At 42.2% G+C, this 10,319-nt stretch overlaps 1 pseudogene; it reads left to right on the forward strand.

The window, feature by feature from the left end:
- On the forward strand, positions 1,122 to 3,960 carry Tgif2-ps2 (TGFB-induced factor homeobox 2, pseudogene 2; annotated as a pseudogene).

Consider the following 10,319-nt stretch of genomic DNA (forward strand, 5'->3'; position numbering starts at 1 on the left):
TCACACTTTAGTGTTAAAAGCACCAGGGGGTTTTAACTCTTGACAGGCCTCAAGAATAATGTAGTGTCACCGACCCCTAAATTCCTAGGCCTTTCTAAAATCTTATCTTGTCTGGAAAATTCCCCATTAATCAGGATAGTATATCAACTTGTTCTTGGCACGGAATGTAGCCTGTAGTAAAAAGTTTTATCTCAGTGAGATTCCCAGGCTCTTTCTGCAGACCAATTGAGTTAATGGCTCTGATTTATTGTAGTGCTTAATTAGTTACTGAATAGGTTAAACTCCTTGCTGTAATCTGGGATCTTGGAACACTGGGAAAGGCTTTAGCTATGTCAGAATTCAATCTTAAAAGGCACTTATTATAGGGTAATGCTTAATAGAGGGCACATGAATCCATACACTAGACTAACTCGGGAGTGGAAAATTAATTTTATGGGTTAGGGGGATAGCTAGACTCCAGGAGGGAGTTTCGTTGAAACTCTTTTCCTCATGAGAAAGCTTCCAAACTTTCGCCTGTCAAGCTGACTCGACTGGAGAGCGTGGCAATATGGTCCAAATTGAGCCTGCTTAGGATTGTGGTTTATGGAACCAATTAAACTGAGGAATTGTATGTAAAGAATAAATTCTGATGGGGTATGTACACAAATATGAATCCACCCATTCACTACTGATGCAATATATTGCATAATAAATATTATGCCTTTTTCTTCGTTAACACTCCAGATGCAAATTTTTCTCAGACATACAGCAATTTTTCTGATTATGATTTCATATAGTCATTCTTCCAAATAAAGGTAATAATTATGTTAAAAGATTTAATAAAAGAAGTATACTATTTACTTAATGATTTTACTAAAGGAGAAAACAAGATAATACTGAATAAATTATTATGGATAAATGTTGAATAAAAACACTTATAAGTCTTTCAAATTTTTAAAATAATGAGAGGTATGATTCTCAACTGATTACTTCGTGCCTTATTTATAAACAAACTAAAATTTAGAAGTGCAAATTGTGAAACAGTGTACTTGACTCATTTTCTACAAATTAAATTTCAATTCAAACACCTCCCTCTTCTTCAAAATACATTATATCGAAGAGTCATAGAATATGACAGATTGGTCAGACCCGGCAGGTACGCGGCGCGTTTCCCCGGTGCCCCCCCACCCCGGCCGGGTGGTCCCACACCCCACCGAGGCCGCGTGGGCCGGAAAGCCGCCAGGGAAGGCTCCCCAGAGGTCCAGCTTAGCCCCTAAGCACCATGTCGGACAGCGATCTAGGCGAGGATGAGGGGCTCCTGTCACTGACCGGCAAGAGGAAGCGCAGAGGGAACCTGCCCAAGGAGTCAGTAAAGATCCTCCGGGACTGGCTCTATCTGCACCGCTACAAAGCCTACCCCTCAGAGCAGGAGAAGCTAAGTCTCTCTGGACAGACCAACCTCTCGGTGCTGCAGATATGTAACTGGTTCATCAATGCCCGGCGTCGCCTTCTCCCTGACATGCTTCGGAAGGATGGCAAAGACCCTAATCAGTTCACCATCTCCCGTCGTGGGGGTAAGGCCTCAGATGTGGCTCTCCCCAGGGGCAGCAGCCCCTCTCTGCTGGCTGTGTCTGTTCCAGCCCCCACTAACATGCTCTCCTTGTCTGTGTGCTCCATGCCACTCCACTCAGGCCAAGGTGAAAAGCCAGCAGCACCCTTCCCACAAGTGGAGCTGGAATCCCCCAAGGCCCTGGTGACCCCTGCTAGCACACTCACCCTGCTGACTAGGGCAGAGGCTGGAAGCCCCACGGGTGGACTCTTCAATACGCCACCACCCACACCCCCAGAGCAGGACAAGGATGACTTCAGCAGCTTCCAGTTGCTGGTGGAGGTGGCGCTGCAGAGGGCTGCCGAGATGGAGCTTCAGAAGCAGCAAGAGCCAGCGCCACCTTTGCTACACACTCCGCTGCCTTTCGTCTCAGAAAACGCCAAGTAGGCACCTGCTCCCGGGTGGCTTGAGGTTCCTGGCTCACTGCCCTTTCATGCAGAGGGTTATCCAAGTACGGATCACTGCCAAACATCAGGACCATTCTGTCCAGTCCTCAGCTGATGTCGCTGCGCTGCACTGTTACGGGGCCTGTACTCTGCTGAGTGCCATTCCTTCAAGTGTCCTCTCCGAGGAGACCAAGGCACCAGAGCCAGGCATGGTGTTGCTGCTGCTCCTCCAGAGAGCCCTGGGACACCTGCACTCCAGCCTGCTTTCCTAGGCAGGCTCAGGAAAGCTGCCAAGTCCAGACTTGAGCTGGGTCCAAGCCGCCCCTAAGCTGTGCCTCTTTTGGTTGAGCCAGGTGTGCACATTCCAACCTATTCAAAGGACAAAGGAAATGCCCAGCAGATGTCACAGAACCGACTCCAGTTGAATGTTTAGATTTTTGCTAAATTGTTTTATTTTCCTTTTGCTGTGGTTTGTGTTAATGGCAGTAGGTAGCCCAGAAGCACAGGTGTGGGGAGAGAGCACCTTACATGGTGGGTGGAGCTCGATAAGTGGGTAATATACTTCCCACAGGATGATTGTATAGGGACCAGCAGATTCTCTGCAGTAGTGCTGAGTTCAGACTAGAGTGGTTGTTTAATTCTTGGTTTGGTCTACCCTATTATAAAAGACAGAAGGAAAATATACACAGGTGGTGGGGTTATTTGCACCAGACACAGAAGGGGATAAAGCCACAACCAAGTCCAAGCAAACCAGACGGTCATTTAGACACAGCAGAGACAGATGACAAAACCAGAGACACACTTGTTTCTATTGTCTTTTGGGGTGGTTAAGCTAGACTGAAACAGTTCTGTTTTTCTCTCTGTTCTGAGTAACTCCCCTCACCCCCCCAACCCCAGCGACCCCCACCCTGCACCACCTTTGTAGCTTGTTTCAGATTTATTCTGGAGCTTGGCAAGAATGTCATGTGCCAGCATCTCCTACTTGGGAGGAGTGAGCCATCTGCTGGTCAGTAGGCCCTTCAGAATGCTGCTTGTTCACAGAGGCAGCTGGAACCTTCCTGGAGGAGAGGCTGCTGAGGCTACCGACTGGCCCACCTCCCTTCAGGGTGGGATTGCAAGGGCCTGCCTAAATTTCCCGGGGAAACAGACCACACTTGGGTCTTAATCTCTTCCCTTTTCCCCGTTTACTTTGCTTAGTTTTCAGCAACAGTATACCCCATCTTTATATCCTAAGAAACACTAATCCTAGATTTGTATTAACCAAAATACTTGTGTTCTGAATAACCAGAAGATGTGAGGAGCCCTGACTGTGATCTGAGGTTCACCTGGGTGTGAGCACAGACGGGGCTCTTGGATGTTGACTGGCTTGGAGTGCCTGTTCCGAGGAAGGCAGAGACCACTCTGGCCTTTCCAGGGAGCTCCTGAGGCTTAGCAGGCTTCCATACCTCTCCTGAGTGACTTCACCCATCCCTTGCTGTGCAAGTGGGCGAGAGAATGGCTATTTGTAAGGGGCTGCTTCCCTGGGCTCTGCCTCGTGCCTCCCTCTGGCTTCCTATCCTGTAGGAGACCCAGCAGGCTCAACTCTCTGTCACCCTGAGGCACTGCTGGGAAGGGAACATGGCGGCTTCATTGACTTTGTGGTTTGCCCACTGCTACCCCACCTGTCTGTGAGACCCCATGATGGCTGTAGGATGCTAAGGCAGGGGTGATACTAGGGTGAGGGATTTCTTTTCCCCCCACAGTGCACTGAGCAAGGGAGGAGGGAGGGAGCCATGCTGCTGACATATTCTGGCATTCCCCCCTCCTGGGATAAAACAGGGCATCAGAAAGGTAGAGCGCTCTCTGCTTAGGTTGCCTGTAAGATAAATCTGGAGAAGCACGGTTGTCCCATTGAACAATATTTGAGCAAGAAACTACTGTAAATAACTGGTTTTTGTCTTTTGTCAAATAAAATTGTTTTGGTTTTGTTTATGTTTTAAAGTCAAAAAAAAAAAAAGAATATGACAGATTGTAGATCACTATGAAGACGATTTCATATACTCAATGGTTTTATTCTGAGTCTAAAATAGTTGTGATGGGTGGCATTATGTTTTATACAACCTTGCTAAAGAAAATCAAATTCCTAACTAAGGTACTGTGTGGTAACAACACTCATTGTATTCTTCCTTGTTTATACAGCAGCTTCACTGTTCTCTGTATCAAGCTACAGAGAATAAATTTCATCTTAAAATCCAGAATAATCTGTGAGTTTAAATAAGTTTGTTGAAAGTGCATCAAACCTTCCCTTGTAGGTGTACTAACTCTTCACTGGCATCAGAGGTTACAGTAAGATATATGCTATCATTCCAAGTTGTCAAATGAGTAAAACAATACAATAAATATAGTCATACAGAAAATACTAGAAGAAAAGTTCCAGCCCAAGGAGGGTAACTACACTCAAGAAAACACAGGAAATAATTTCTCAACATCAACTCAAAAAGAAGGGTATCATGTCCACACATAAAAAACACACACAAACACACAGACACAGACTCACACACACACACACTCACACACTACTAACAACAATATCAAAATTGGAGTAATTAAAAATCATTGGTCATTAATACCTCTCAGCATCAATGTAAACAATTTCCCAATGAAATGACATCATATACTAGAATGGCTGTATGTAAAACACGATCCATCAGTCTGATGCATTCAAAAACAAAACAAAACAAAAACAAAAACAAACACTTCAGTATCAAAAATAGAGGTTACCTCAGAGTAAAGGGCTATAAAATGATGTTCCAAGCCAACAAATACACAAAGGATGATAGAGTAGCCATTGCAATATCTAACAGAATAGACATTCAACAAGAATTATACAAAAGAGATGTGGAAAGACACAATATTTTCACCAGAGGAAAAATCCACAAAACTAACATGTCAATTCTGAATATTTACACTTCAAATAAAAGCACACTCACATTTACTCATATTACTACAGTTTATATCCCACATTGAACCAGATGTTAATAGTTGGAGACTCCAAAACCCTCATCCCACCAATTAATAGTCATTCCAAACAAAATTTAATGTAAAACTTATGGAACTAAGAGATATTATGTCACAAATAGACCTAACATATTATGAGAATATTTTAGTGAAACAAACCTTCTTCTCAGCACCTCATGGAAACTTTTTTCAAAATTGACCATGTACTCATTCATATACAAATCATGCCTCAACAGACAAAAGGTAATTGAAAAATTAAGCAAGCAAACAAACAAACAAACACAACTAAAGCAATGCTGAAAAAATTTTATTGCAATACATCCATCTACCAAATGAGAAGAGGATACTCGGAGAATCTCAGAAGTACAGGATATTACAACAGGAGCTGACCTGACCTGGTGATCTATGAGTCAAGCAATTCAGGCTAGGACTATGATCCTGTAATTCGCTGTTGACTGCATTGTAGAGAAATGGCATGAGGTGACAGTCTTCTAGTTCCAAGGTGACTTGAGGAGGTTTTGTGAATATCAGGATACTAGGAAACCTAGTAAGCATATTTTCTCAGTACAGAATGCTGGTGTTTTGCCAAGTAAGATACATGCCTGAGGATGTAGCTTTCTTTTTCTTTCTTTTTTTTTTTTAATTTTTAATTTTTTTCTATTTTCTTTTTTCCCACATTTTTTATTAGATATTTTTTATTTACATTTCAAATACTATCACAAAAGTGCTGTATACCCTCCCCAGCCCTGCTCCCCTACCCAGTCACTTCCACATCTTGGCCCTGGCGTTGCCCTCAACTGGAGTATATAAAGTTTATAAGACCAAGGGGCCTTTCTTCCCAATGATGGCCAAATGGGCTATCTTCTGCTATATATATAGCAAGAGACACGAGCTCTGGGGGTACTGATTAGTTCATATTGTTGTTCCACCTATAGGGTTGCAGACCCCTTCAGCTCTTGGGTACCTTCTTTAGCTCCTATATTGGGGACCCTGTGTTCCATCCTATAGATGACTGTAAGCATCCACTTCTGTATTTGCCAGGCACTGGCAAAGACTTAAATGAGACAGCTATATCAGGGTCCCTTCAGCAAAATCTTCCTGGCATATGCAATAGTGTCTGCATTTGGTGGCTGCTTATGGGATGGACTCCTGAGTAGGGCAGTCTGTGGATGGTCCATCCTTTTGTCTTAGTTCCAAACTTTGTCTCTTCAAATCCTTCCATGGATAGTTTATTCTGTATTCTATGGAGGAGTGAAGTATCCACGCGTTGGTCTTCCTTCTTTGTTTTCTTGTGTTTTGGAAGTTGTATCTTTGGTATTCTAGGTTTCTGGCCTAATAGAATGTAGGTTTCATGATTATTTTCTCATGTGAAAAATACTTTATTTTTAATAAAAGAAGCAACACACCAAAGAATTTGACCTCTGACAGATTTCTAAGTCTTCCAGGAGGTATGCATCACCTTGAATCTAGAGAAATTATTACTTTTTTTTCCATTTTTTATTAGGTATTTAACTCATTTACATTTCCAATGCTATACCAAAAGTCCCCCATATCCACCCACCACCACTCCCCTGCCCACCCACTCCCCCTTTTTGGCCCTGGTATTCCCCTGTACTGGGGCATATAAAGTTTGCAAGTCCAATGGGCCTCTCTTTCCAGTGATGGCCGACTAGGCCATCTTTTGATACATATGCAGCTAGAGTCAAGAGCTCCGGGGTACTGGTTAGCTCATAATGTTGTTCCACCTATAGGGTTGCAGATCCCTTTAGCTCCTTGGCTACTTTCTCTAGCTCCTCCATTGGGAGCCCTATGATCCATCCATTAGCTGACTGTGAGCATCCACTTCTGTGTTTGCTGGGCCCCGGCATAGTCTCACAAGAGACAGCTACATCTGCGTCCTTTCAATAAAATCTTGCTAGTGTATGCAATGGTGTCAGCGTTTGGATGCTGATTATGGGGTGGATCCCTGGCTATGGCAGTCTCTACATGGTCCATCCTTTCATCTCAGCTCCAAACTCCGTCTCTGTAACTCCTTCCATGGGTGTTTTGTTCCCAAATCTAAGGAGGGGCATAGTGTCCACACTTCAGTCTTCATTCTCCTTGAGTTTCATGTGTTTAGCAAATTATATCTTATATCTTGGGTATCCTAGGTTTGGGGCTAATATCCACTTATCAGTGAATACATATTGTGTGAGTTTCTTTGTGAATGTGTTACCTCACTCAGGATGATGCCCTCCAGGTCCATCCATTTGGCTAGGAATTTCATAAATTCATTCTTTTTAATAGCTGAGTAGTACTCCATTGTGTAGATGTACCACATTTTCTGTATCCATTCCTCTGTTGAGGGGCATCTAGGTTCTTTCCAGCTTCTGGCTATTATAAATAAGGCTGCTATGAACATAGTGGAGCATGTGTCCTTCTTACCTGTTGGGGCATCTTCTGGATATATGCCCAGGAGAGGTATTGCTGGATCCTCCGGTAGTACTATGTCCAGTTTTCTGAGGAACCGCCAGACTGATTTCCAGAGTGGTTGTACAAGCCTGCACTCCCACCAACAATGGAGGAGTGTTCCTCTTTCTCCACATCCTCGCCAGCATCTGCTGTCACCTGAATTTTTGATCTTAGCCATTCTGACTGGTGTGAGGTGGAATCTCAGGGTTGTTTTGATTTGCATTTCCCTGATGATTAAGGATGTTGAACATTTTTTCAAGTGCTTCTCTGCCATTCGGTATTCCTCAGGTGAGAATTCTTTGTTCAGTTCTGAGCCCCATTTTTTAATGGGGTTATTTGATTTTCTGAAGTCCACCTTCTTGAGTTCTTTATATATGTTGGATATTAGTCCCCTATCTGATTTAGGATAGGTAAAGATCCTTTCCCAATCTGTTGGTGGTCTTTTTGTCTTATTGACGGTGTCTTTTGCCTTGCAGAAACTTTGGAGTTTCATTAGGTCCCATTTGTCGATTCTCGATCTTACAGCACAAGCCATTGCTGTTCTGTTCAGGAATTTTTCCCCTGTGCCCATATCTTCAAGGCTTTTCCCCACTTTCTCCTCTATAAGTTTCAGTGTCTCTGGTTTTATGTGAAGTTCCTTGATCCACTTAGATTTGACCTTAGTACAAGGAGATAAGTATGGATCGATTCGCATTCTTCTACACGATAACAACCAGTTGTGCCAGCACCAATTGTTGAAAATGCTGTCTTTCTTCCACTGGATGGTTTTAGCTCCCTTGTCGAAGATCAAGTGACCATAGGTGTGTGGGTTCATTTCTGGATCTTCAATTCTATTCCATTGGTCTACTTGTCTGTCTCTATACCAGTACCATGCAGTTTTTATCACAATTGCTCTGTAGTAAAGCTTTAGGTCTGGCATGGTGATTCCGCCAGAAGTTCTTTTATCCTTGAGAAGACTTTTTGCTATCCTAGGTTTTTTGTTATTCCAGACAAATTTGCAAATTGCTCCTTCCAATTCGTTGAAGAATTGAGTTGGAATTTTGATGGGGATTGCATTGAATCTGTAGATTGCTTTTGGCAAGATAGCCATTTTTACAATGTTGATCCTGCCAATCCATGAGCATGGGAGATCTTTCCATCTTCTGAGATCTTCTTTAATTTCTTTCTTCAGAGATTTGAAGTTTTTATCATACAGATCTTTCACCTCCTTAGTTAGAGTCACGCCAAGATACTTTATATTATTTGTGACTATTGAGAAGGGTGTTGTTTCCCTAATTTCTTTCTCAGCCTGTTTATTCTTTGTATAGAGAAAGGCCATTGACTTGTTTGAGTTTATTTTATATCCAGCTACTTCACCGAAGCTGTTTATCAGGTTTAGGAGTTCTCTGGTAGAATTTTTAGGGTCACTTATATATACTATCATATGATCTGCAAAAAGTGATATTTTGACTTCCTCTTTTCCAATTTGTATCCCCTTGATCTCCTTTTGTTGTCGAATTGCTCTGGCTAATACTTCAAGTACTATGTTGAAAAGGTAGGGAGAAAGTGGGCAGCCTTGTCTAGTTCCTGATTTTAGTGGGATTGCTTCCAGCTTCTCTCCATTTACTTTGATGTTGGCTACTGGTTTGCTGTAGATTGCTTTTATCATGTTTAGGTATGGGCCTTGAATTCCTGATCTTTCCAAAACTTTTATCATGAATGGGTGTTGGATCTTGTCAAATGCTTTTTCTGCATCTAACGAGATGATCATGTGGTTTTTGTCTTTGAGTTTGTTTATATAATGGATTACATTGATGGATTTTCGTATATTAAACCATCCCTGCATCCCTGGAATAAAACCTACTTGGTCAGGATGGATGATTGCTTTAATGTGTTCTTGGATTCGGTTAGCGAGAATTTTATTGAGGATTTTTGCATCGATATTCATAAGAGAAATTGGTCTGAAGTTCTCTATCTTTGTTGGATCTTTCTGTGGTTTAGGTATCAGAGTAATAGTGGCTTCATAAAATGAGTTGGGTAGAGTACCTTCTACTTCTATTTTGTGAAATAGTTTGTGCAGAATTGGAATTAGATCTTCTTTGAAGGTCTGATAGAACTCTGCACTAAACCCATCTGGTCCTGGGCTTTTTTTGGTTGGGAGACTATTAATAACTGCTTCTATTTCTTTAGGTGATATGGGACTGTTTAGATGGTCAACTTGATCCTGATTCAACTTTGGTACCTGGTATCTGTCCAGAAATTTGTCCATTTCGTCCAGGTTTTCCAGTTTTGTTGAGTATAGCCTTTTGTAGAAGGATCTGATGGTGTTTTGGATTTCTTCAGGATCTGTTGTTATGTCTCCCTTTTCATTTCTGATTTTGTTAATTAGGATTTTGTCCCTGTGTCCTTTAGTGAGTCTAGCTAAGGGTTTATCTATCTTGTTGATTTTCTCAAAGAACCAACTCCTCGTTTGGTTAATTCTTTGAATAGTTCTTCTTGTTTCCACTTGGTTGATTTCACCCCTGAGTTTGATTATTTCCTGCCGTCTACTCCTCTTGGGTGAATTTGCTTCCTTTTTTTCTAGGGCTTTTAGATGTGTTGTCAAGCTGCTAGTATGTGCTGTCTCCCGTTTCTTCTTGGAGGCACTCAGCGCTATGAGTTTCCCTCTTAGAAATGCTTTCATTGTGTCCCATAGGTTTGGGTACGTTGTGGCTTCATTTTCATTAAACTGTAAAAAGTCTTTAATTTCTTTCTTTATTCCTTCCTTGACCAAGGTATCATTGAGAAGAGTGTTATTCAGTTTCCACGTGAATGTTGGCTTTCCATTATTTATGTTGTTATTGAAGATCAGTCTTAGGCCATGGTGGTCTGATAGGATACATGGGACAATTTCAATATTTTTGTATCTATTGAGGCCT

The sequence above is a fragment of the Mus musculus genome, chromosome 17 (assembly GCF_000001635.26).
Source record: "Mus musculus strain C57BL/6J chromosome 17, GRCm38.p6 C57BL/6J".
Taxonomy (NCBI): Eukaryota; Metazoa; Chordata; class Mammalia; order Rodentia; family Muridae; genus Mus; species Mus musculus.